The sequence below is a fragment of the Pongo pygmaeus genome, chromosome X (genome assembly GCF_028885625.2).
Source record: "Pongo pygmaeus isolate AG05252 chromosome X, NHGRI_mPonPyg2-v2.0_pri, whole genome shotgun sequence".
NCBI classification, from domain to species: domain Eukaryota; kingdom Metazoa; phylum Chordata; class Mammalia; order Primates; family Hominidae; genus Pongo; species Pongo pygmaeus.
Window position 1 is genome coordinate 32,597,869 of NC_072396.2, and position 27,129 is coordinate 32,624,997.

The 27,129-nt window shown below is 34.9% G+C and overlaps 1 protein-coding gene across 4 annotated transcripts in view; it reads right to left on the minus strand.

Moving 5' to 3' along the window:
* The window catches only part of DMD (dystrophin), a 2,105,574-nt gene that overhangs the window by 850,473 nt on the left and 1,227,972 nt on the right, over positions 1-27,129 (minus strand). The gene's annotated exons all lie outside the window — the stretch shown is intronic.

Genomic DNA, 27,129 nt, shown 5'->3' on the forward strand with positions numbered 1-27,129 from the left:
TGGAATGTTGTAAAATTTAAACATGAACAAAGTATTTGGGTTTCTTAGTGACTGTGGATATGAGAGGTGAAAAAGAACAAACATAGGTTAGTCACAGTATTAAAAAAAACTCTAGAGATATTTAAATAAAATTAATTGCTATATTAGAAGAAAATTCATTTCAAATTCTGTCTGCATCAATGTATTTTGCATTATAAGCCACATAAAACTGAGAATTAATTGCTTTCAGGAGCATCCCATCAAGATATCCCTAAGGTACAGTAATAAATTTTAAAATAATCTATAGTCACCAGAACATTTTTATGATCGTCAAGCTTAAATATTGTTTACTTTTTTCCTGAATGAAATTTTTAAGAGTAAAGTATCAGAAAAATAGTTCAATTGATAAGGAGAATATTACAACCAAGTACACACAAAAACAAAAATGCTTTTTACCATTAAATAAAATGGCAATTATGCTCTATTTAACTTTTTAAAAAAGATAATCTAGAATTTGTAAGGCAATTAAAATAGCATATTAACTAAACATGAACCTTAGAAAATGAAATAATATCTGAGAACTTGAAATACCTACCATATTTAAATCTAAATGACTCAAATCCTTATGTCACTGACAGAATAATGTCAATATGTAGAAAACTCTCTAAATGGATGTGATTCGAATTCTCTAATATTTTTATATTCTCCTACTCCTTGACACAATAGCAAGCTTATAGTAGACCCCAGTACATGCTTACTAAATGAAGGAATGAATGCATGTTTTCTGAGACTGAGGTAAAGCTCCCTTAGACTTTCATTGCACATAAATTTCTTGGCTTTTTTTTTCCTACATTCAAGCAAAATTATTTTCGAATACTGGAAATTTTGGTAGCATACTTTTGGCAATTAAAATACTCTGTAAATCAGCAAAAAATGATAACGAGGTCATTATTCCAGTGGCACGGTGCCTCACAATGAATATAAAACTATGCACAGTTACTGAACTATTCACAAGCTGTCCTGGCCATACTCTCTCGAATGCCCATGAGATGTGCTCTAGTAAACATGTGATATTTCCTTGTAACTAGTTGGCTTTGCTCCATTGCTTACATCTCACTCTTTACCACCTGTTCAGTTCAGCGTTGCATGTGACAGTCATTGCTTAGTAACGGAGATGCCAGTCATAACAAACTGTGTCTATATATTAGGTTGGTGCAAAAGTAATCACGGTTTTTGCCATTACTTTTATATCATAAATTCTTTGAGGTCAGATATTGTGTCTTATTCATGACTGTTTCCTATTGTTTAGTACAATGTCTGGTGCATGGAAGGTTTCAATAAGCATTTGCTGAGTGAACGCATGAATTTATGAATAAGGGAAGTGGGGAAGAAGTGGAGGGAGGAAGAGAGGAAGGAATGGAGGAAGAAAAGAAGGGAGGAAAGGAGAGAGGTAGAAACAAAGGAAGGGAGGAAGTTCAGGCTCATCATCACCATGGTGTCATTAGTATTAATACTCATTACTGATCCTCCTAGAGATTCAAATAAATAAGCACAATTTTCTAGGTCTTAGGCAGTACATAATCTAGTTGAAAAAATAAGACACAGTTGTAAGTGATAATTTGTTATACTACATACAGTAGGAGAAAAAAGCAAGGTGATCAATAAATGGTAGGCCAGAAGAGGGATGATCTCAGTGAAAAGGATGAGCAGAGGAGACTTCTGGGTCAATTTGGAATTTAAAGAATCGTAGAACTTAGGCATATGGAGGGTTAGAGGCAGTGAGAGTACGGCAGAAGTTAAAGCCTGTGGTATGCAATCTCCATGATGTGACCGAGAGTATAAAACTGGGCTCTATGTCACTGTACGAGAGCAGGCATTAGGGGAGGAGTACAGCCCTTGGTGTATATTGGGGCCTGGGCAGAGAACTTGAGACAACGTAAATTATTAAGGCAACATGAACTATTACATGACAATCACCATTGTTTTGGAATAAACTGGCTCACGCAAGCATCAGTGACTACTGAAATGGGAAAAAAATTTTGCCTAAAACATAGATGTCAGGGAGGTATTTAGAGGGTAAAGACCATGGCTCGTATTTGTTCCTTCAAGAGTGTCCAATACTTACAACTATTACTTCATACTTTTAAAAAATGCATGGGCACACATCAGATGTATACCATAGCGGTGCTTCCTAGACTTTAATGTGCATAAAAATCTCCTGGAGATCTTATTAAACTGCAAGTTCTGCTTCATTAGGTCCGTGGAGGCACCAAAATTCTGTATTTCTTACAAACTTCAAAAAAATGCCAATACTGCTGGTCCAGGAATACCTCTTTGAGTTGTAAGGTAATGGAGTAAATGCCTTTTGAGTCTTTGTTAAGCAATCAAGGAATTCTTATTGCTGCTTATGATGCTGTAAACTAATGCTGCAGCATTTTTATCTCAGCCTCTTTGCTTTGTAGTTTTGATCTTGGCCCTTTTGCTTCATGGCTGATGGCTACAGTGACTTTTACAACCTAATTGTAGAATTAGCAATGGTTTTATTATTTCGGTTTCCCAAATAAGAGATAGAATTGAATAGCTAAGAGTGAAGCAATAATTTAAAATTGTTGGATCTAAATCTCATTTACATAGAGTCTCAAATCAGGGCTTTCAGGTTTCTTTAATTTTGTGAAAGAAGAGCTCATTAAATAGTCTGCTGCATTTGTATGAGAAGGTTTTGCAACCAGGAGAAATATTTACAGTGCGTGGCCTGCTCAAGGAGAGTTTTCAGTGATAAAGCATAAGAAAGAAAAATAAGGGATCAAAACAGAAAGTAATAGCTTGTATGTGGTGTTTTCTGAGCTGGAAAAGATAACACTGGATTTACAAAATTAAATGTAAAATCTCAATCAACTTTATTCACATAGTGAACAACATTAATTAATTTTAATTCTATAGCTTCTAAATATTTTAAGTACCGAATTATTCATTACCAATAAAATTTCCAAGCTTTGATATCATATTAATGTACTGTTGTCATAGGCATTCTTATCTATTTGTCTGGCAATTAACATCTAGTCTTGGTTCTGGACAAAAAGAAAATCATAATTAAATCTGTTGGATTATTCATCATAGTTAGAAAGCTTATTGTGTTTCGATTCCAATATTAAGCATTCATTCTTAATAAGAAGTGCATATCTAACTCCCGTGGGGAGCTTTTCAAAATATAAAAGCCCAGAATTCCATTCTAAGTCTACTGAATCAGAATTTCTGGGGACAAAGGTATATGAAAGAGATACACTAAAAAAGAAAGGGGAGGTTACGAACATGTGGAGAGAATTGGGAAGCAGGAAGGACATGTAGAATTACTACATTATTTTCAACTTCTCTTCTGCTTTTTAAGTCAAAAGGTATTCCTAAATTATAGAAAATAACGCTGTTATATATCTAAGTCCTTCAAGTCTGGTCAAATTGGGGGAAGGAAAGAGGAAATATAGGCAAAGAAAGAACTGCTACATTTTTATTTTTATACAGGGAAGGATATAAGAAAAAGAAACCACTACCTTTTCTATGAAAACATTACATATATTTTTTTAAAAGTCTATTTGTAAAACTTTCCAAAACTGTATGAAAACACAATAGATGAAAAATAGAATGTGACAAATGAAGAAAAGGAATAAGCTAAGAAGCAGTTATAAGAAATTATACAATGACAGATGGGATGAATTATGTAGGAAATAAAAAATTGGCAAAAAATCACAAACTAGGGAGCAAGATAAAAAAACCAGAAGAGATAAAATGCAATTGGAAGAAAAGATAAATACAGGGAAATAGAGGGAAGAAAAAGGAAACGTCATTGAACAAGGAGATGTTTCAAGAATCCAATACTGAGATTTACTTGTAATTTTGTTCATGAATTATTTTGAGACAGGTTAATCGTTAACCGAGTTTACTGACTGCTCAAGAGAAAAGATGCAATAAAATGAAATTTGGGAGAGTTGTGAAACAGACTTTTATGGTGCAATTTCCTACAAATATGGTGCTTTATCTTGTTTTTTTATCCTAAGATCATTCTCATTGTGTCTCTTTGTCAGTGCCAAGAATTCAGGAGTTTGAAATACAGTTTCTGATACTGTTCTCAATGATAAATTAAGCAATTTTACCAGTCATGCTAATTATTAGAAAATATAGCCAATACTGTTTTCAGAGATTTTAATGTGCTTCAGCAAGTTTCTTTCAACTTCTTTCGGATGACGGATTTTTGTAAAGAAGCAAAACAAATGCACAAATACTCAAGGCATATGCTCAGCACAGCAACAGGACCCATTCAACTTAGCCTGTCCATAGACTAAGGGATTCCATCTTGGTGGAAGGTCTGATAACCTTGTGGGAGCATCTGAGGATAGTCAGAACAATTGAAAGACGGCTAAAATTGGGGAAATCTAGGAGTTAGGAAAATGGAGAGAAGGGCAAAATAGTATAGAAAAAAAAAGAGTGGAAAAATAGTATAGAAAAGCAACTAGGAAGGATAGGAAAACAGTGAAAAATGGCTGAAATAAACAGCCTTTTTTTGAGTAAAGAAAGAATGAAAGTTATAGGAGGTAAGAATCAAGGTCAAGGAGAGCTCAGAATGAGAAGGACAAGAATCCAGTCCATATATGAAGTATAAGATAATATCCAAACATGTTAGGACAACAGGGAGCATGGAAAGGACCATCCTCTTCTCCCCACTGCCTTCTCGGCTCCGTCTCCTGCCGCTTCTCCTCCTCACTTTCAAGCTTATCTCCAATGCCCAGTAAAACTGGGTAACTGTCTGTTTCCTTGATGATACTGTTAAGTTGCGTAGGACAAATTCGTTACTCATCTTTAATAGTTGGCATAAAAGTACCCTCTTTCTAGAGGCCTAGGGGAACTAAGAGCCCCTCCTTTGTATAGGTATTTATAAAATATTTCTATTTGTGTCATTCTCATATGTTTTGGACTTTACAGCTGAATATTAAGCAAGACCGAATGAGGGCTTTCTTCTCTTGAACAGAAAATAGCATCTCTAAATTTGAACTGCACTACAGATTCAACTTTTAACTAAGGACCTCTAGATCTTTTATTAGTAATCTGCAAGTAACTCAGTCAAATAAAAAGGTCCTGCCTTGTGCTATTCACAATAGCAAAGACATGGAATCCATCTAGTTGTGAAATAATGGTAGATCGGATAAAGAAATTGTGGTAGATCTACACCATGAAATACTACAGAGTCATAAAAACAATGAAATCATGTCCTTTGCAGAAGCATGGATGCAGTTGGAGGCCATAATCATAAGCAAATTAATGCAGGAACAGGAAAAACAAATACTATATGTTCTCACTTATAAGTGGGAGCTAAACATAGAGCATATATGGACGTAGATATGGGAACAACAGATACCGCGGACTAGTAGATGTGGGAAGGAGGGAGGGTGCACACTGGTTGAAAAACTACCCATCAGGTAGGTACTATGCTCACTGTTTGGGTGATGAGATTTGTACCCCAAACCTCAGCATCATGCACTATTCCCCTGTGACAAGCCTGTACATGTACCCTCTGTATATAAAATAAAATTTGATTATTTTAAAAAGGAGCAGTCTTTACATTGAACAATCAGAAATAAAAAGCACCTTTTTAGCCTCTTCTTTCTCCTGTTATCTTTTTTTTTTTCAATTTCAGTAAACATTTATTGTACCTTACTAATACAAACGCTGAAACCATATAAATGTTTGTGTTCGTTTGTTACAGGAACTAGAGTCAGGAGCAGGCCTTGTTAGATTTCATTTAATACTCTCTTTTTCCTGTGAGGTAGAATAGTAGATATACTCTTGGTACAATTTCCCATCTGCTCCTGATAATGGTTGCTATAAAAGAATAATGAGAATTCCTTCTAAAACTAGAAATAGACTGTTTCTTTTCCAAAGCAAACATCCTGCCAATGAACTGAAGGAAAATTATGTACAGTAGCAATTTATTTTAATGGGACATTTACCTAATATCAAATTATAATGAAATTTCCTTTTGATGTATTTATCTTATTCATATCAGTTATATATAGATAGATAGATTTGTTATTATCACTGTTATTAATGTGTATACCAAAATTAATTCATCATAAAGAGCTTTAAGTACTACATGTTTTGTAAGGGTATCTTGGGTTGTTTTCTTTCTCTTCCAAGAAATGATGCCCTGGGCCAAAAAAAAAAAAAAAAAATCATATGTTCTTCAATTTCAAGCAGAGATTCAATACAGTGTTACCTAAAGTGAGGAAAATATAAATATGTTAAATTTTGGCCCTCTGAAACTGAGGGCTACATTTTAAATCTGGCCCCAGACATGTTTTGGCGTTAGAACTTTGTTTGATTAATGATTTGAATGCCTTTAGGTGGGGCATAAAAGCATTCAATCATTCTGTAAAGGCATTTGAATTGGTGGCTCTTGCTTTAAAGAAAACTGTTGTTACAAAGTACAGAACTTTGCAAAGCGAATAGGTTTCAGTTTGTTAAAATAAATGTTAGCTCTCTCTACGTTCACGGATTTATTTAATCCTTCTCACCTTCTAACTCATTCATGAGAACTTCAGGACAAATAGAAAACATTTAAGGGCTGTGTTTTTCTCTCCATTTACTTAGATTTGTTAAGAAAATAAATTGGCCTTTCTCTGATAAAAAGGCATCTTGTCCACAGCTGTACTTGTTTTCTTATTAAGTGATTCTGGTTATAGAACATGTGACTTCAGGCATAAAATTCTTTCTACATAATTACTAGCATGACCCTGAACACATTAAATGTTTCATCGTGGAACATATTGCACGTAACTCAAAAAACACTGTCTCAGGACATGATATTTGAAAGGAAGCATAGGTCATTTTAAAATTTCTAATTTCTCTTCTCTCTAGAGGTATTATCAATTTGGAGCCACATAAATAATTCTTCAAAAGCCATTTGGCGGGTAGCGGGTGATACAATATGTATGTGTGCATATAGAAAAAGACAACAAAATTGTTTTCCAAAAATAAGACAACGTGTAAGTAAACTTGATTATAGGCTGTAAATATTTGATTGAAATATCTAATGTCATTGGTTCTAAAACCCTGTAGTTCTCTACTTGTATTTGCCATGCCTATATTTTCACTCTGTAAGTTAATTATTGATTGGATACCTCCTATTAGCCAGACACTGTGGAAGGTGCTAGTCATCATTCTCTGCTGGAGGTAGTTAAAGTGAGGAAAGATGGTCGCTTGGATTGAGGAGGAGTCGGTGGCAGAAATGGAGAGAAGTGCACGGAACCAAGTGACATTTGGAAAGTAAATACACAGGACTTAATGCATTGGAGATAGAAATGAAGGACGGAGTATTAATCAGACAGTTGAAGATACTGGTCTGGAACTCAGAGGAAATATTAGGACTGAAAATATAACTGAGAGCATTATTGGCAGAGCTATGTCTAAAATTTATGATGTGAGTTTTGCTCCAAATGTGTTTGAGTCCCTTATTTTTATTGAAATGATTCTGGGCAAACTCAAAGCTAGCAATCATAATCCAAACATATTTTGGGAATCCCTGAGTATCTGCATGATGACTAATTTTGTCATTATTGACATTTGCTACATCTAATATGTATTATTTTCATTTGCTGGCAGAGAGATTAATATCATAATTAGCATAATGTAGAAAATTGAGAGGCCGTATGATTCCCCACAAATTTGAAGAAAATAGAATATCGTTTTGATGAAGCTGCTTGTGTTTTCCTACCCTAACTCCCACCCACCTATTAGTAAAAAAAAAAAAATGGTCAAAGATGATTTCAAAATATGTTTTGAGAAAGTGTTATGCTATAAGAGAACAGAATTAAGCTTGTTCCTTAATACACTTCTATTCTGTGTTCACAAGAATTCCATGGGCCTTTGCTGTGGCATAGTCTTTAAATGCTGTCTAATGTAGGTAAATTGTTCAATGCAGTAAGTGTTCTCTTTAGTGTGACTTGAGACTCCAACAAATATTTAATTTAGGGTAACTACTAGGTGTCTGAAGCTTTACAATGATAAATAAGCTTGTATTTTCTTGTTAACACTCTCAATTTAACGGGGACAGCCTAGAAGATGCTGTGTTACAATATAACTATGGTGACTGCTTTGAGAACAAGATAGATTAATGAATTTGGCAAAATGGTAAGGAAAAGAAACAGACAAGTTGAGGTAATTATTATTATAAAGGCCTTAAAGACAGTCTTTTCCCCATTTCCTATATCACCAAGTACAGTGCTGAGCACTGCTCAGCTTAATAATTGCTTAAGAAATATTTGTTGATAAATTGAGCAGAAAACTAAGCAAGATATTATTATCTTCTTGATTGCTTTCTCATTCTGGAAAGGTTCGAAAGTAACGTTTTGAAATATATACAACAGCCTAGAGTGAAAAAGAGACATTTAAAAATAATTGTGTTTTTATCAAAGTTTCATCTCCAACCACAAATAACAAGTTATTAAGGAAAGCTTTCGTTTCTCAGGCTCTTGAGAATGGGAAGGCCTAGAAATACGATAAAGAGGGATCAAAACAGATCTCTGTGTCTAACACCAATTAATTGATTTTGAGCATTTAGCTTAGATTACAGAACCCCCAAGACATCAACTAACAATCCACATCTAAGCACATGTTGGGCATCACTAAGCTTTATGTCCCTCTTGCCAAGTTATACAGGCATTAAACACAAATTACTTTTTTTGTTTCCCCCAAGCCTTAAGTTCTGAGGTTAGGTTTCTTGTTTTCCAACTCATTATCTGTTGTATGGTAATACTACTCTCCTTCATGGAATTAGATGAGAAGAGGTGATGATAAAAACAATTGTGCATCTCTTGTTGACTGGGCATGCCCTCTGCAAATCAAAAAAAAAGAATGCACAAGCATGGATTCTCTCCCCATTATCAGTACATTGTACAATATCAATGATCTGTATTTTATTGAACAATATATACAAGCCAGAGGAACCTAAGGATAAAGCAGACAAATGACATAAGGAAGTCATCTGTTAGATTTTTCTCAATGATTCATGTGAATATCTAAAAGGTTAGGGATATTTGTAAAAAAGTGGTGAAAGCTATAGGTTTTACTTTCTTATCAATTTAGCTTGTATGAAGGAAAAGATTAAATTATCAAATGTAAATCTTTTCTAATTTTTTTCTCTCTAGGAACGCTTCCTTCTTAAGCTACCACGTAGCATTTCAGGACCTTTTCATTTGACTGAAACCTCAAAGGAAATATTTTCAAGCCAACATCTACATCACTCCTAAAACTGGTTTCTTATATTCATCACATTATTTATTTGAATGACATCTGTATTTTCCAGTATGGATACCACCAGTTCAACTGTGTTTTGTCCCTTTTTTTTTCATTCCTCCAATCCAAATTCTATTTTACCAATCCTAATTGTTATACTTCTTGCCCAGCTGATTCCATCATTATTGCTTTTCCTCCAGCCTGGTTATTCATCACACTTCACCTATGTTATTAATACATCCTCCTAATTGTTTCCTCTCAAACTCTTTCACTGCATAACATTCTACACAATCTTTCCAGATTAATCCTCCAGATGCACAGTTCTTCTGGTGCATTCCCTGCTCAAAAATTTATACTGAATACTCAGTGCCTGCCTATTGAAGCCCAAATAGCTTATATAACATTCAGAACCTCATAGCATCCCTGGGAGATGCCTTTTCAGGCTTCTTACAATGACTTTCCAATTCTTCATCCATGCTTTAGTGCAATTAGACAACTCACAGTGACGTCCTGGTCATTCTCCAGACCTTTGACTATTCTCCATCCTCTATCATGTGTGTCTTTTCCTCTACTTATGTAATCCTTTCATTCCAATTGACTAGACCATGAGATCCATGAGAGCAGGAACTATAATCTTTTCTCACTCTAGTGCCTAGTAAAGCGTTGCTACCTGGTAGTGCTCAAAACATGTTTGTTAAATGCATAAAGATGTGCCCCAAATACTATCTCTATTGTGAATACATTTTCAAACAAAAGTTATCTATCCTATAAATTGTGAATACATTTTCAAGCAAAAGTTATCTATCCTATAAATTGTGAATACATTTTCAAGCAAAAGTTATCTATCCTATAAAATCATACCGTACTTGAACCGTATCTACATAATGGTTTTTCATAGTCTATAAAAATTAAATTTTGTTATTATTAGAGGCAAGGACTCATTCTGTCATGCAAGTATGAGTGCAGTGGTACAGTCATAGCTAACCGTAGCCTCCAACTCCTGAGCTCTAGTGATCCTCCACCTCAGCCTCTTGAGTAGCTGAGACCACAGGTGCATACCACCACACCCAGATAATTTTTAAAACTTTTTTGTGGGGACAGGGTCTCACTTTTTTGCTGAGGCTGGTCTTGAACTCCTGGCCTCAAACAATCCTCCCACCTTAGCCTTCCAAAGTGCTAGGATCATAGGCATGAGCCACCATGCCCAGCCTAAATTTCATTATTTTGATTGAAAATTTATGATTGTCTTTATTTCAGGGACATTGTCTTCTTTACCTTTGAGGTTTCCACTATGCTCATCAGTTAATTTTTTCTTTTTACTAAATGACTAAATGAGTGACTGAGTTTCTTTTACTGGTATGTGGTGAAACTGCAGAATTTTTATGCGTGTTGAAAGAATCTCTAAGAGCATAGCACATTTGGTAGAAATCATGATTAAATTCTATTTCTGTACTTTTAGATACCTACTAGGGGTCTAGCAAAAAAAAAAAAAATAGTGCTGATGCTGAAGTTGGTCAAAAACAATTCAAATGTTCTGCACTTCATATTAGTGATGGGGATGCCCTGGAACAGAGCTTTTAGAAAGCTAATGCACTGCTGCTCAAGCAGCAACACTGCATTCTAGTAGACTCTTCAGATAAAGTAAAAAGAAACAAAACAGGAAAATGTCTGTCATTCCCAGTCTTCAAGTTATATGAATGACCTCAAAATGATACTATTTTCACCCAATAATCATAAAGGTAATAATCTTCAACAGACATAATCTATATGAATGTCCAATAAATCCATGAAAAGATGCTTAATAGTGCTAGTAATCAGAGGAATATAAGTTAAAACCACAACAAGATACTACATATCCTATAAAATAGCAAAAATTAAAACGACTGACAAGACCAAATATTGACAAAGATGTAGAGTAACTGGAACTCTCCATCATCACTGGTGGCACTGTAAAATGGCACAACCACTTTAGAAAACTGTTTAGGTGCTGTTTGACAATATCTCATAAATGTAAACATTTGACCCAGCCATTCCACTTCTACAGAGTTACTCAAACTAAGTGAAAACACAAATGGCTTGTACACAAATGGCTTGTACACAAATGTCCACAGCATCTTTATTCATAACAGCCAAAAACATGAAAACCAAAAACATTCATTTTGAATGTCCATCAAAAGGAGAATAGATAAACAAATTGTGGTATATCTATACAATAGAATATTAATCATCAATAAAGGAATGAACAATTGACATACTTACATGGATGAATCTCAAAAGTAGTATGCTGATCAAAATAGTACATATTTTATGATTTCATTTACATAAATTTTTAAAAAGACAAAACTAATCTGTGGTGATATAAATCAGAAGAATAGGTGCCTATTGGGGCTGGGAATTGACTGGAGGGTAACATGCAAAAGCTTTCTGAGGTAATGGAAATTTTTATTTTATTGAGGTGTCACCTTTTCAGTGGGACCACTTCACAAAAGTTAACAGATTGAGCATTTAATATCTTTACTAACTTATACACCTGCCACCGTCACACCCAGTAAGAAAGCGTGGAAAATATATTAGATGGCAGAATCTGAATATTACACAAAGTATCTTGACAGATTGAAGTTCTCAACTAAATATGACAGGTTGAAATGTTACGTAAGAACAAACTCGTCCTCCTCTCCCAAATAAGTCTGTTTCATCTTATATAAAATTTTACCTCAATTAAGAAATAAAAACAATATCATTTTTAACTGCTCTCCTTACTTACACAATACCTTAGCCATGCTAACAATCAGGGCATCCAACAAATCTAAGTACTTTCTCTCTCTTACTTCACACAGTACATACGGACTCTTCTTATGCAAGAAAACAACTAACTGAAATAGGCTGATTGCCAAACCTCAGTCATTTGCAGAAAGAATTTAAAAGAGTTCAGAAGACTAATCAGGTTATACGGGAACAGACTTCGTGAACCATCAGGGATATTATACAATTCACCCTTTTATCCCCACACACAATGATCAATTTAGACAATCTGTAAGACGAGTCAAGTGGCATCTGTCTTTCAGGAACACACGTGTGTATGTGGGGGCGTATGTTTATTAGATTAAGAAGGAAAAAGTGTAGTGATCCAATGATCTTGAATTTAAAGAGAAAATGGCTCAAGAAAGCCTGTAAAAGCTCTTTAGAATAAAATTTTGACAATATAATGGCAAATCATCCCAGTGAGTATAAAACAATGCGTGGTGTCTGACAATATGTGTGCCACTAGTACGGACAACCTCAAAGGTGCTCAGATTCTAATAGAGTATGCACATGGGAAGAAATGAGGGACAGAGAACTGAGGGCAAATATTAGAAGAACAATATAGAACTGTATAAACAGTGAGGAAAAGCTGAGCTTGGAAAGAATTGAGGCTTGTGATAATGTTAAAGACATCATTCAGGGCCTTTTTACTTCCATTTGGAGGAAGAAGAACCAGAAAGACGAAGGTTCACTGATTGGGGCGGAAGGGAGAAGGTTAGGGATAGAGATGACACAGAAAGCAGCAGCGTGCAGCTCCTTTTGCTTGTCTGCTCTGTCAAGGAGAATGTTCATTAGACTGGAAAAGGCATAACCGTATAAGGGAAATGAAGCCCAAAATAGGTGAGGGAATTTTAAAAGAGCACCTTGCTGCTCTAAATGAGCTAAAACCTCTGGCCCTGGACCAATTATATTCTAGGGAAATGAGAGAACTTGCGCAATACAGTCCTACCCCACTGTCAGTGGTCTTTGACGAACTATGTTAACACTGCAGATGGGCAAATGTCATCTCGATTTTTAAAGACAGGAAGAGGTCACTGCGACTGTGTTCCATCAATTCCTGCTAAAGAGCATTTCTGAATGAGGGAACAAGGAGCAAACAAACACTTGGTAACAAAGACAACGTGGAGGCAGCTCATTTGGGTTTGTATGACAACTCGTTCTTACACCAGACGTGTGTGCCTGTGTTTGCAGTTGAATCTCTTTTGCAGTATGAAAATTGAATTTCACATTTCTAAACAACTTAAAAATCACTTCTTTTTTTATCCAGCTAATAAAAGTTAAATTTTCTCAAAATGAAATAACCATATAAATAATGAATTGTGTTCTGTTGTACAAGGAGCAGCATGACATCCAGTTGCCCGCCACCTGAAAAAGTTTGAGGTCCTCTGGCAAATAATGGACAGAGACAATGATCTTATACGTGCACCATTTTGTGTATTTGACATGGTGACAATGGGTCTCCTTTCTACAAGAACAGAACAAGAGGAAATAAGATTGCAGAGTAGTTGGGGAACCTACACAGGAGGGAGTCTTCTGAAAAGAGATTTAGACTGTATCAACATCCAGAAAAATGTCGAAGGTGATTTTTGGAAAATGGCATCATTGTTTATTTACATTTATTCTTTTGGTTTTCTTCTATCACTTTGAATGTATTTTTATAATGAAGAGACATACGTTTATGATCAGAAAAAAATAACCCTATACCCATTTGGGAAATAAATTGATATAATCTTACCAAAACAAGGTATTTTTTTCTGGATTTTTTAATTCAAGAGTGAGAGAATAGATAAAATAGTCTTTCCCAGTACTGTATATTAATTATTTAAACATTCTATTTTAAAATAAAGTTATCATACTTTATCTACTATGGTATCAGCACCTGTAGACATAATTTACTACCATATTTGCATTAGTACATATTACTAAAGTTTTTCATAGATATGGCCATATATAGTGGGTAAAATATATCAAAAATCATAAATAACATTTTATTCTTTCTCAAGTAACATTATTCAGCTCCTCCAATATAATTTCAGAGCTTTTGTTAATGGTATTTTTCTACATACTAGTTTTGAGTGAATTCATGTCTACCATGAACTATCTAGGGAGAAAGGCTGTTAAAAATGTTGTTACAAGTTCCATAAACTTAGTTTACGTGGTATCTTATAAACATACTGCCTTTTGCAAAACACAGATTACTACTGAAATCAGGAAAGCTTACAATTATTAAGACAGATGTATTGTAGGGAAATAAGGGAAAATTGCTCTAATTTTGTTCTGACATTCAGAATATAAAGATAATAGGTATTATCATGATGTGAACATGTTCTATCAAAACTCCCATTCAATACCATTCTTTTTCCATATATACTTACTTTTTTTTTTCCTTATCCTTGGCCTGAATACAAAACTCAATATTTCATTTATAGTTTGAAATTTTGTTACATACTGCCGTAATCCTATGTGGATTGAAGAAGGGTATAAATCCATAAAACTTAAAACTCAATTTGCTCCTTTAAGCAGTTTAGATATTTTCATTAGTAAACACAAACAAATAAGGTTAGCTATGTATTGTACATTTAAAGAAATATCACACTGTCAATGTGAAAAGAAATTTGTAAGGAAAAAAAGAACAAAGATCAATCTGGGACATCTGCAATACACTCCAGATTCAGGAACAACAAGTTAAGTATCTACCTACTCATCTTTTCTGGCATGATCTTTTGTTAAAACCAGGAAAGGCAGTTACCATACAGAAATGCAGATTTTGTCAAACAGATAAAGACATCATTAATACTATGCCAAAGAATAATTGCAATTATCTTATTGTGATAAATGTATTGCTTTTATATACTTCATAAAGTGCTATCAGATGATTGTTCCATTTGAGATCCACGTGAAGTATGAGGTCAGAAAAATGTGTTATTATTCCTAGGGTAAAGACGAGGAATTGGGGGTCTAAATATTTGTCCAAGTTGTCCTGCAGATAAAAGTCCCAGGACCAGGCCCCAGATTGTTATCACATTTCAGTGAGATTCCCATTATTCAGTACTGGCTCTTTTCTGACTCAAATACTTAGATATTAAAGAGATATGCCAGACATGAAAAGTAGAAAATACAAAAAAATTGGCAAATTGTACACTTTTAAATTATTGTGAACATAATTAACCAAATACTTCATAATTATAGAGGTTTTTGGTAGAAAAAAGATGATTTGATACTCACTTTCCTATTAAACATCTATTTTGTCTTTCATTTTGATAATGCTGTTATATTCAGTTAAATATAATCATTATGTGAATAAACAATGTGGATCAAAAAAGAATGAGAAATATCAACCCAGAATATGTTTGAAGCTGATTTAAAGAGGACAACAGCATCCCTAGATTAGATTACATGTTTTTGTAAAGCTGCTATATTAGAATGTCATGCTGACATGATTCTTGATAATGTATTTAATGGGTAAAGTATGCATGGTGAACATTTGTGTAGAGTTCATCACATCTAATTTTCTGTTTTCTTTTGATACACGAAGGTGAATGATGCAATTGTGGTATTTCTGCTGTTAAACTTAATGAAAATTCTGTCCACTATCAATCAAATAGATCTTTTCTCTTGTTTGTTGTCCAAACAAATATGTTCAAAAGTAATTCATTTTTATTGAAAAGTCTTGTACTCACATGATGAAAAAAACCCAAGCAAGGCTTTAATTTATTTCACATGCACTTGCCTGCAAGATATACACTGGAGAAGAGGGGAAGTTTAGTTTTATATTTATGCAATTCAAGTTATGTAGATAGACCAGGTGTTATATAAATGGACAGATTTTTAAACTAGTATGTTTCAATAAATAATATCAGCCAATCTTCAGAAATGAATATAAACATGTGGCATCCCTCTCTATAAAAACACAAGGTTGAACGGGGCTCATCTGAAGTGTTGCTGCAACAGTGTGATGTCTGTCCTGGCCCAGAGTATGTGGGATGATTTATCTCAATATGTTTTTGCAGTAATAGGTCATACTGAAACAATGATGGGACAACAAATCACAATGTATGCCATACAAAGAAATGATATAGGAAGAATAATTTCATTCCCAAGTATTTAAAATTGATATTCTATTTTGAAGATCCCCATAGAATTAGAAACAATGTAAAAGAATAGACCTGGTAATAATAACTATAATTTCTTTCAAAAAGAGAATTCATACAAATAGAAACCAAGGACTCAGAGAAGAACCATTTATAAACATTAGAATATTACCTTCTGCCATTCCTGATTTAGCATATGAAGGTAACTTTTTAAAATCTCTGCTGTTCATAACTGAGAGCCAGGAACAAAACTTCTGCATGATGATTAAGTGTTCTTTGTATATAGCAACATTATCCCCTTGCCAATTTTAACAATATTAAGAAACATATGCCCCACTCTCCAGAATAAATAGTTGTGTAGAAGAAAATGCTTTGAAAAATTCATTGTCTTCTTAAAATATGAAAATCAACATTTAGGAAAATATTTATGTCGCTTCTACACAATAGCCTTTGGGTAAGTACAGATTAACTTGACAGAGGTCTTTCACGCTTAAACATCGACATTTAAACTTTGATTGACAATCAACATTAACGCTTTCATTTTAGACATTTAAATATACAGAAGTAACATTTGCCTGCAAGACTGAGCAAATGAATTAATTTGTTCAGTAAATATTTATTGAGCGCATTGCATCCTGCATCAGACAGTTCCTGACCTTAGGCATTTCATTGCAGGTACAGACAAACAATAAACAAACAAATATGCACATACACGGAATAAACACATATTGTGGTAATAGCGACAAAAGAAAATCATGGGATGCTTTCACAGAGAATAATGGAGAATAATGATAATGGAGACTAATAGTGCTCAATAGTTGAGGATTTGCTAGATTATGGTGTAACTTTAGATAAAGTGACCTGGAAAGGCTTTGGAGATGAAGTTACTGAAACGGGAGATGCACAAAGAAGAATATAATTAACTACTTATACAGATGGAGAAAATAGGATGTATGACGCTCCTGAGTCAGGAAGGAACTTTAGATGTCTGGATATAAAGAAGCTGAAGGAAAACGAGAATGGTTGGAGCCCCTTGAATGAAGGGGAGAGTGGAATGAAATCAACTTAAACACAGAGATTCATGTACAAGGATGTTCACTGCAGTGACCAAAATGTGGAAGCAGTCCAAATGCCCAATAATGGGAGAATAATTAATTATTTACAATCACATCTGGGAGTTTACTATATTGTATTGCATTTTAAAATGGCATATAAAATTTAAAATAATTTTAATTATTAAATATCAATAAAATATTAAATAAAAGATGATAAATTTTTTGGTACAATACTACTTGCTAATGGGACAAAACTCAAGAAAACATCAAAAGGTGTAAAACCTATTAAGAAGGCAACCTATGGGAGAAAGACTACAGGTGTTTCTTTGTTTGTTTGTTTTGTTTTTTTTCTGAGACAGAGTCTCGCTCTGTCGCCAGGCTGGAATACAGTGGTGTGATCTCGGCTCACTGCAACCTCTGCCTCCCAAGTTCAAGCGATTCTCCTGCCTCAGCCTCCCGAGTAGCTGGGAGGTATTTTTAGTAGAGACGGGACTCACCATGTTGGCCAGGATGGTCTCGATCTCTTGACCTCGTGATCCACCCACCTTGGCCTCCCGAAGTGCTGGGAATACAGGCGTGAGCCACTGTGCCCAGCTGTTTTAATTTAATACTTTTGTGCATTTTCAAACTTTTCTACACTGAGCTTTAAAAAGTATAAGCAAAAATGAAAAACAAAGTGAAACCACCATATTGCCTTTCTCCTGAAATATTAAAAAATAAACTAAAATGGGCACAGAACAAAAACTATAATATTACTATATGCATGTTCACATTGAGAAAAATAGTGAGACAAAATGTTTGAATCCTGGTAACTATGATAGAAATGGAGTGTGCCTATATGCACGTGTGTGAAGGGAAAAGTATTCTCTCTCAATTATCTATATTTATCTATTTATCATTTATCTGTCATCTATTAGTTATCTATCATCTATCTGTTTACCATCTAGCTGTATATCATAAATAGAAGACATTTTAATTAATATTTGCTATTGATCTATTATCAAAAATCACTACTGAATTGTTTACAAAACTCAGCATGCTTTGCCAAATAATTAAGACCTTTATTTGTATTCATGAGTCTTAACTGCCAAACAATTAAGACCTTTATTTGATCAAATCAAGATAATTAGCATATCACCTCAAACACTTACCATTTGTTTGGGGTAGAAACATTCAAAACCCTCTCTTCTAGCTGTTTTGAGATATGCAATACCTTACTGTTGAAAATAGTCTCCATAGTCCTGTGCAACAGGACACCAGAACTAATTCTTCCTTTCTAATCCTGACTTTGTACCCATTGACAATCCTCTCCCCATTCTCGCCTTTCCCCTACTTCCCCCATTCTTTGGTAACCACTGTCCATTTGCTGCTTCTATGAGATCAATGTTTTTAGATTGTGCATATGAATGAGAACCAGCTGCATTTGTCTTCCTGTGTTTGGCTTAGTTAATATAACATATGAAAAAATGTTCAACATCACTATCAGGAAAATGCAAATCAAAACCACAATGAGGTATCATCTCATTCCAGTTAGAATGGCTATTATCAAAATACAAAAGATAAAAAGTGTTGGCAAGAATATGGAGAAAAGGGAACCCTTATGCACTGTTGGTGGGAATGTAAATGAGTACATCCATTATGGAGGATGGTATGGAGGTTCCTCGAAAACTTAAAAATAGAACTACCATATGATACAGCAATTCCACTACTGGGTACAGAGACAAAGCAAATAAAATCAGTATGTCACAGAGATATCTGCATTTCCATGTTTATTGCAGCGTTATTCACAATAGCCAAGATATAGAATCAACTTAAGTGTTTAATAATGGATGAATAAAGAAATTGTTCCATATATATGCAATGGGATATTATTCAGCCATATAAAAGAATAAAATCCTGTCATTTATGACAACATGGATGAACCTGGGGATATTATGTTAAGTGTCTGAAGTTTTGACTCCTGAAATGTTATAATGTCCTTGGTTTAGGATATTAGCTTGAGTAGAATGGCAACAAGGTTTGCACAAATATTTAAAAAATGACTCACAAGAAAAAGTGCTATTTAAGCCGGGCACGGTGGCTCATGCCTGTAATCCCAGCACTTTGGGAGGCTAAGGTGGGCGGATCATGAGGTCAGGAGATCTAGACCATCCTGGCTAACACGGTGAAACTCCGTCTCTACTAAAAAAATACAAAAAATTACCCGGACGTGGTGGCGGCCGCCTGTAGTCCCAGCTACTTGGGAGGCTGAGGCAGGAGAATGGCGTGAACCCGGGAGGCGGAGCTTGCACTGAGCCGAGATCGCGCCACTGCACTCCAGCCTGGGCAACAGAGTGAGACTCTGTCTCACAAAAGAAAAAAAAAAAAAAAAAAAAAGTGCTATTTAAAAATAGCAACACTACGAATAATACAATATTAAATTCTCATAGTATTTTAAAGCCTACATAGCATATTAATTTATTCCCATAACTTTCAGGACACCAGAACTAATCCTTCCTTTCTAATTGTGACTTTCATACATTAACTCTATGAAAAATTGAGGTCATCTTTTATACCAATTTTATAACTTTGAAGAGTAACCAGTGATATTTAGAGAAATTATATTAGGGCATTCTCACACTCAGGTTCTTGTGCTCTCATTTCTCTCTCTGTCTCTCTCTCTCTCTCTCGAAACCAGAGAGGGAGAGACTTATTGTAATAAATTGGCTCATTACGAACCTGGAGAAGTCCCAAGATTTACAGTCAGCAAGCTGGAGACCCAGGAAAGCCAAAGATGTAGTTCCAGTCTGAGTCTAAAGGCATGAGAACCAAGAAAGCCAATGATGTTAAGTTCCAGTCCCAGAACTGGAGGCTTAAGACTCAAGAAGACCCAAGGTTTCAATTCAAGCTCAAAGGCAGGAAAAGATGGGTGTTCCAGCTTTAGCTATCAGGCAGGAGTTCCTTTTAATCAGGTTTTTTGAATAGGTCTTCAATTGATTGGAGTTAGGTCTTCAATTGATTGGATCAGACCCACCCACACAAGGGAGAACAATCGGCTTTGCTCCCTCTACTGATTCAAACGTGAATCTCTCCAGAAACAGCCTCATAAACACACCCAGAATAATGTTTGACCAAATGTCTCGGTACCCTGCAGCCTAGCCAAGTTGACATATGAAATTAACCATCACAGAAATTAAGTAATTTGTTGAAGTTAAATTGATAGAGTTGAGATTTTTATTACCAATCGGTTCCAAATTCTAGCCTGATGTGTTTTTTCCTTTTATTATATTAAATTTATTGCAAAATGTTCTTAAAGCAAATTTGGAAAAGGCTAGATTTCTTCAGGTCTGAAATTCTGCCGTATTCAATGCATGAAGAAAGCTCAAATGAATCTATTTGACAGACCTGGAGCAGTTATTTTGTCTGATGCTAAGGTTTTGATTTACAAGCGCAAGAAAAAATTGTCTTTGTGCTTTCTGATTGTGGCATCCAAGACTGAGTGGGGAAAAACAGGAGAAAAACATGCTAATACAGGGAAAAAAACATAAAGAGAGGATTTTTGCAACTCAGAAATGAACTTATATACAATGAAGAGCCTATTTTATTTCTAAAATAATAATCTACAATTTTATTTTAAAAATGAGAAAGCTTGAGAGGTATTTATTAGATTATATATTGATTTCCTTTTTTTAATCTCTATTTTTAATTTAGACTCGGGGGTACATGTGTTGGTTTGTTACAAGGGTATATTGCGTGATGCTGAGGTTTGGGCTTCTATTGATTCCATCACCCAGATAGTGAACATAGTACCCAACAGGAAGTTTTTCAGCACTTGCTCCCCACCCTCCCCTCCTCCTTTTGGAGTGCCTAATTCTTGTTGGAAATTCGCTTTAATCTTAGGGGAACATTCATAGAAAAAACTGTACAAAGGGTTTCTTTGCGCATTCTCAATGATGAAAATCATGTTGACATTGTTCTGTCATTAGAAGACATGTACAAAAATAGTTTTTTTGATAAACTGGCGCTTAATGTCTTCACAACGTAAGTGGAAGTGATGAAAATATACTGCAAGAAACTGTTTTTCAAAGTCTTTGACATTTTCACTTTTTTTCAACTAAACACTTCAGTCCTTTTGGGTGAGCTCTTTATATTATTTAAAATGTTCTTTTACTAGATAGTTTATGTAACTGCCTTATCCTGGAGTAACCTTTAAGGCATTATTTGGAAATAACATAATTTCTCCTAAAGTACGTCTGTTTTTATCTACAACAGTAGAGTAGTAGGTAAGTGTGTGCTAAGAAAGTACAATATTCTGTTTGTCACTGTACATTATCGTAGTTACCATATGAGCTAAGGGACTCTGCTCTTGTTAAGGTTGCCTTTATAGTATGATTATACCCGTTATTTTCCTTCCTTTAAGTTTGTTGGCATTTCACAAGAAATAATACGTACAAACACAAAGTTAACTTGAGCTGTGATTATGAGAACACGGTACAATAAGTTAAGCAACACATTTAAAACAAATAGTTCAGTTACTCAATTTCATGCGGTACAGTTTTAACATTGCCAGTACATCCTCAGATTAAATATACGAAAACATTAATAACTCATGTAAGCAATGTATAAGGCAGTTACACATCCTACTACGTGTAAAGTATGCTACTAAATCTGAATTAAAATAAATATAAGATTAAACTATTACTTTCCAGTAGGTTAACGCTCCATTAGGAAACAAGATGTAAGCATATAAAAAGTGAAATGAAGTTTTAATTAATGTTCAAGACAATACAAGACATGTCATACGGCAATACCTGATTAATTTCCAAATTGATTATACAGACAAAATATTGTAGTTGAGAGAGAGATCTTCAAAGATGACAAACAAAAGGTCTACAGAAGAAGAATTTATGAGTTTTCCTGAAAACCAAACAAGTTTTGAGAGTTGATAAGACATGGTTGATGGCATGTATAAGAAATAAAAAGCGCAAGAACACAGGGGGATTTATGACGCATAATATTGAGATTATGTTAAAATAGGCATTGAATATCAGGAAGGGTGATTTTATACTGGATCTTGTAAATAGAGGGGATCTACTAAAGGTTTTAAGGAGACAAATGATATGATAAAAGTTATTTTTATGGCTGATCACAGTATTATAAATGGATTGGAATGGATAATGTGATTACAAATGGAAAGGAAAGAAGGCAGAAAGACCAGACCAGCGGCAATTACAACATAAGGTACTATGACTTTTATCTAAGAAATTGGGAAAAAAAAAAGAGGTATTGAGAAGGAAAAGAGTAGCCTGCAAAGGAGGAGCAAAAGTGGGTTTGAACCTTAATAGGTTGGAAGGAACAGGAAGTCAATTGTGGGGATAACTTTGGAGGGAAGAGCAGGGATGAATTTGCAAAGTCGTATGGAAACTGCAGTCATACAGAGATATCCACATGTCATATCCAGGTAGTAGGGCTAGAAATACAGGTTGGAACAGAGATAAAAAACAGGATAGCCAAAGCCAGAAGATGAGATGTAAACAAAGGTGAGGTCAGAGGGAGAAAGAGAAAACAATAAGCCTCAACTGATGATTTTGACATATGACAGGAATAAAAAACTAGGAATATTACAGAAGCTAAAGGGTTACAGAGTTAAAAAAAAAAAAAAAAAGGAAGGGGAATATCGCAGTGGTATTGAACAAGATAAAATGGCAGAGAAGCCAATGGATTTGGCAAATACATTATTGTTGATTTTGAAAGTTTATTCTACAGCTATTTAAGGAATGCCCATTATGTTCCAAGCACTGCTCCATGTTCTAAAGATACGGCAGTGAGCTCTCATGGAATTTATGAAGGCGACATAAAATAAACAACTAAGAAAACTGATGCATGATACAAGATGATAAAGAATATGAAGAGACTTAAAATGCAGCGGTAAGGAAGTGGAGAGTGAGAACAGCAGGGATTACTGTGGTCACGGTAATGGGAGATAATAGATATTCCTGAGGGAAGTTAGAGGGCAAGAAGTGTGGATAGCTGAAGAAAGAAGGTTGAATTTCAGCAGGAGGAATCAAAACCAAATCTATAGAGAGAGGATAGTGAAGGATTTATGTTGGAATGACTTATGGTTTTGTGTAGCTAATTTTTCTTAAAGAATAAACTGGCTTATCCTCTTGATAAGGAATTAGTGGTGAAAGAAGCTTTGAAGACATTTAATATTAGGAAGCAAGAAATGAGAGTTGGGAAGAGATATGTTAAAATTAGTGCATTGCCTCCATGAGCAGGCCATTAAAACTGTCTGGAAATGTTGAAAGGATTATGAAAAGCACTAGATGATGGTGCTACATTTCTGAAGTTATCCCTCATCATTGGCTCCAAATATGCATCGCATTTAAAATTCTATTTTATGATATTTTAAAGTACACACACAAACAATTTAAAATAGGTGCAAAAATATGATCACGTATGGTCCCTCTTTTTTCTTGGCTCACTCCTCTCCTCCTCCACCCACAACAAACCTTCCTCCACTAAAATAACCTAATTATTTATTTCTGTAATTTTGCACTTGATATTTTTTTCAATTTATATAGTCATATATACTTTTGTACAGCAGAGGGTGAGAAGAGATGGATATAAATGAAAATGAAACCGGAAATAAATTAAAATTCTTTACCAATGTAAAATTAAATCTTATTGGTCTTATGATCATGCATTGTCCTCTGTGATCGCCAAAAATCTGCAATACAAAGCCAGCCAATCTCTTGGGAGAGTGTAGAAAGTTTAGGGAAATGTAATTATATTTTATTTGCAGAAGGAATCAATATGGCAGTACTTTTCAAGTTCAATTCAATCACTGATGTAAAGAACAGATTTGCATTTACATCTAAGCAGAAGCATGGTGGATTAAAAAGATTTCAATAAAATTTAGTCATCTCTTTGTCAAAACAGGGCATTCACTGAACATAATGATACTCAAGGCCATCCTTCCAATAAATTACCCTATAAAACTTCCATTCAAAATTTAATATGGTACAGGTTGGGGAATATAGGTAATTACATGTGTTGTAGAGGTAGAAAGAAGACCCTGGGTAAAGGAAAAGATTGCAATTAAGAGTTGAAAGAATAATACTGAAATAAATAGGTTATTTGAGGAAAATCTTATCAGTATGCTAATCACTTTAGGTCCCTTATCATAGGAAAGAATCTTAAATAGGTGCTTGGGACAATGGTGGTCAACCCCTTAGCGTTTTCAAATGCTAGGAGTCTCATGACACACAGGCTCTAAACCTTGATTACCTTTCTATAAGAACGTTGTTGCTTGTTGATCTCCAATCTTTTTAATACGCTAATGTCAGAGGGAAACAAATTCGACTCCTGGATGGCAAGCAAGCTGCACTGGGATTGGGTAAGGCTAGAAGCCATCATCTGCAACACAGAGATAAGCGAGGCTGAATTCTCTGTGGCCTTTTGAGACTGTATTATGTGAAATGAAGAATTTACAAGCAGAAACAGTAGCTAAAAATCTCATTATTAATGACTTTTGAGTAGCCATGGTTTCTGGTTTTTCATGTGAATCTGTAAGAGACTTAACAAAGACAAAAATGTGGGCACAAAAAATGTAGCAAATAAACAGAATCTGGGACTAAAATAGAAAAATGTAACTGTGTCTCAAAAGTGTTTATATACTGGCTGAAAGAGTGGACTGTACAGGGTTTGTTTAAACAAAAGTTATGTAAATCTTTGCTCAGCTGGTTGTTCAGGAAAATAAATGGAAGCAAACAGAGGAAAACAGACCACAGGCTGGAAGAGTTTGTCGAGAATGATAACGGGCATTGAAGCAACAGGATTTAAAATGATAGCCCAGCCTCTGTAAATAACGCAAGCTCTTCAGGATGCACTAGAGACCCAACTCGACAGCATGATAATTTTAGCTAAAAACCTGCTATTCCCTCCACAAGACTCCATAAACTAAAGAAGAAAGCTGAGGGATTTTGTACACCCAAAACGCCAACTGTTAGAAGCGTGGGAAACCTGGCACCTTTAAATCTCCGATTTTATCCCTTAGTTGCCCATGACATTGCCTGGGAGATTTTGCAGCACTTAAACTGGGATAAGGAAGACAATTAAAGCATCTCAGTTTTTGTCTAACCATGCTAAAAATAAGAGTGACAGGTCTGAAGCAAACATTTTGTGCCTTTGTATGCAAACAAAATTCAGTTGACAAAACACAAAGTAAAATGACTACCAATGAGCTAAAGATACAAAATTAAGTCAGGCAAAATTCCCATGAATGCTGTCCCTTCCCCCCTAAATATTTTACTTCCCCCACTGAAACCCTCTAACATCAGTGAAATAAACATAAGTTGGTAGGACAGGTGAGAAAAATCTTCTTAAGGAGCTCAAACCAATAACCCGATGTATCATCTGGAAAACAGTCTGGCAAGAGGTCTTCTTTTCTCATTAACCTTCTGTGGGCTCCGCACCTGACAAAGCATGGGGCTGCTCCCCGAGAAACAGGACTCCCAGTGACACAGACTAACTGGAGAAAAATTGGCCTGAAGTTATACATCAGTCATTTGCAGAACAAGACTTGAGGTTCATCAGCCTTTGGAAATGGTTTTCTTCCAAGTTATACAGGAGTAGGCACCTGCTTCATATCTGCCCTTAGCACTCCAGATTAACCGCACATATATAGGGAAATGAATTTCTCCCTGTTGATCTCTTCATTGCAATCTTCTGCCCACAAAATCTCAATGGAACTGCGTTAACGGGTTTAAAAGACCAAGTGAGGTAATCCTCTTGTCACTTGGTTCTCAAAGTGAACTCCAAAAGAAATTGAAGAATTCAAAGGGGTCATGGATATTTCTTCAAAGCTCCAAATAGTTGTTTGGTAGAGATGATGAATTTTGAGCCATCTGGGCAATACGAGAAGGCTCCCCTGATGATCCTTCCTTACGTGCTTATCAACTCACTTGCGGCTCTAGGGAGAGGATGGCATTTCTGAAGTTCCAAATTCTCTCTTTGTGTATCTGTGTGCTTGAGTGCATAAGTGATTACATTTGTATTTATTTACTTAAATATTTATTCATTTACTGAAAAAGAGCAAGAGGTAGTAAAGTAAGTCCACAGAGTGAAAAATGAGTAGGTAAATTTGAAAGTCACCAGTGATTACTCCATTGGTTGAAAAGATGCATTATCATAATGAATGCATTAGAGATAACAAACATATGTACAAGTGTCAATAGGTTTGTAGCATTATGGTTGATTTTATTTGTCTTCCGTGAAATTTCCTGTATTTTTCAAATTCTATAATGAGCATTTATGACCTTTATAATAAGAAAAAAGAAAACGCAAACAAAAATTGAAAAGTTTTACATTTTGTGGATAATTTATGGCACATCTTTGGAAATTTTCTGTTAGGGGCTTTCACTGGCTAATCAGAAATTGCTTTATATATTTTTCTTTGTTGAATGGAAAGACAGGAGGGAGGCAGAGGGGAATAAGCAAGGGAGAAATAATAGGGCAAATAACTGGTTCCATTCAACAGTAAATTAACTTTCCTTCATGGGTAGTCAGTAAATGTTAATTGATGATAATTAAGAAAAATGAGTTTTCTTTTTTGTGAACACCACCACACAATTCCATATTTTCATATTAGCTAAAGGTTAAAGTCAAACTGATACAGTACAGCTTTGCAGTTGGATGTTAACTACTTTTCATAGAAGGGGCCGCATTCATGGTGAATCTCAAGACCTCATTTATTTGTTAAATGCATCTTTGCAACTATTTTCTATTTCTCCCTATACCATTAATGACACCCACAATAGTACACAGGACATTTGATCACTATTTCTTGTATGTCCGCATTTTCTTTGCTGAGAAATAGAGAAATACATAAAGAACAAAAAAGGGCTTTAAATCCCATTCAAAAATTTACAAACGTGACCGCT